The sequence below is a fragment of the Gekko japonicus genome, unplaced genomic scaffold (assembly GCF_001447785.1).
Source record: "Gekko japonicus isolate JY-2015 unplaced genomic scaffold, Gekko_japonicus_V1.1 scaffold317, whole genome shotgun sequence".
Taxonomy (NCBI): domain Eukaryota; kingdom Metazoa; phylum Chordata; class Lepidosauria; order Squamata; family Gekkonidae; genus Gekko; species Gekko japonicus.
In genome coordinates this window covers 1,005,579-1,007,617 of record NW_015162487.1, presented here as the reverse complement: position 1 = coordinate 1,007,617, position 2,039 = coordinate 1,005,579, and positions in this window count along the sequence as shown.

Genomic DNA, 2,039 nt, shown 5'->3' with positions numbered 1-2,039 from the left:
AAGATTTAGGCACACCAATGCCATAGGCTACGGCACGCCCCTCTTCCTTCTCTGAGAAGGACGGTGAACAGAAGTGAAATTTTCACTCACGGTGGTGTGGGCAGTCTTTGCAACGAGTCTGCTTTGATTTCACTGAAGTAAACTCATTTAGTGGTGGGGCTGAGTATGCCTGACATGCCAAGCATTTGAGTCACTGTCTGCACCAAAGATAGCAGCTGGTCCCAGTAACCCTTGGCTGCCCTCTGGCTACGCACTTTGGAAAGTGGTTCAGGTCTGGGGCACATGAAAGACGTGCATTGTTGAAGTCTGCACCAGGCTATTGGCATTTCCTCACTCAATTAAGCCCCTTTGTGGAAACAACTCTGTTCTGGTGCTTGGAGACTGGGGGAGGGGTGGTATACCGCCAGTGCTCGCGTGGTGGCAACCCCACACCTGTATGGGGTGGTACCAATGGTATAGGAAAGGGACAGAGTTTTGAACTCGGAGGTGCAGGAGGCTTTGAAAGCAGCTTGGTTTCTCCTCTACATCCATACACCAAAGACAGCCAGTTTGGTGTAGTGGTTAAGAGCGGTGGACTCTTACGGAGAACTGGGTTTGATTCCCCATTCCTCTGCAGTGTTCCCTCTAAGCTGAGTTGGTGCGAGCTAGCTCACAGCTTTTTAGCCTCCGGCTCACATTTTTGTCTTAGTTTAGGAAGGATGGCTCCAGAGCAAACTCATTTTTTGCAGTAGCCAAATTGCTCACTCACAACTTTAATACCAGTAGCTCTCTCACAAAGTAGAATTTTTGCTCACAAGACTCCGCAGCTTAGAGGAAGAATTGCTCCTCTGCATGCAGCCAGCTGGGTGACCTTGGGTCAGTCACAGTTCTCTCAGAGCTCTCTCTCAGCCCCACCTACCTCACAGCAGGGTGTCTATTGTGGGAAGAGGAAGGGAAGGAGATTGTGAGCTACTCTGAGACTCTGTGTGAAGGGCGGGGTATCAATCCAATCTCTTCTGTGGTTCCTTAGATTTTTATTCAGTTCTTCCATTTATTCCCTCACAAGCACTTCCTTAGATGCAGGAACTAAGTGCAACCTTCACCAGCTTCCAAACACTGTCTGGTCGCCTCCTGGAGAAGTTCTCATGGTCCCACTTGCTTCTCTTTGCCTCACGGCTGTTCTGTGAAGGATCCCCAGACCCCACATACACACACACACAGACAACAAGCACTGCCCTTTCTTCCCTAGCTGTCATTACAATGCAGGCTGTTACTGTCAACTTATATGCCTTTTGCACATTTTTTCCCTCCTTTATTTCCGGAGAGTTTGTGTGTTTCGTATCCTTCCATGTTTTCAAGCTACTCTCGTGCACAGGCATGCAAGCATGCGAAGATTTGGGCTGTATGTTGCCCTTTCCTTTGGGTTGCCTCCCTTTTATTCAGTGTAATCCATCAGCTGTTCCCACAGTGCCTGTAATTTCTCACCCTTTTCACCGTAATTGTCTTTGTTGCCCTGACCTGGATATTCCAGGCTAGCCTGACTCGTCAGATCTCGGAAGCGAAGCACGTTTGGCCCTGGTTATTATTTGGATGGGAGACCTCCAAGGAATACCAGGGTCATGACACAGGCAGGCAGTGGCAAGCCACCTCTGAAGGTCTCTTGTCTTGAAGACCCCACTAAGGGTCACCGTAAGTCAGCTGTGACTTGACAGCGTTTTCTACCACCCCACCATTTTTTTTCTTTAAAGATGGCTGCATCTGCAAAGAGGACTTTGGAAACAGCAACGACAACCATAGATATGCATTGCTTTTCCTTTGCCTTCTCACAAGCAAGAGGGAGGGGGATACCTAAGGCTTATCTCTATAAATAAATTTCATTCCTTCTTTAAGGCACTTTCAAACTGTTCTGGTTGGAGGTGTGGTTTTCCCTGGAAACGGATTCTGACCCTGCTCATTCACAGTCAGGGCTTCCAGTGACACCAGGTGTACTGACAACACCTCAGTGTCTTTTTAATCAGGAAACCGGGGGGGGGGGGGGGGGAACAAAAAAAGATAAAACA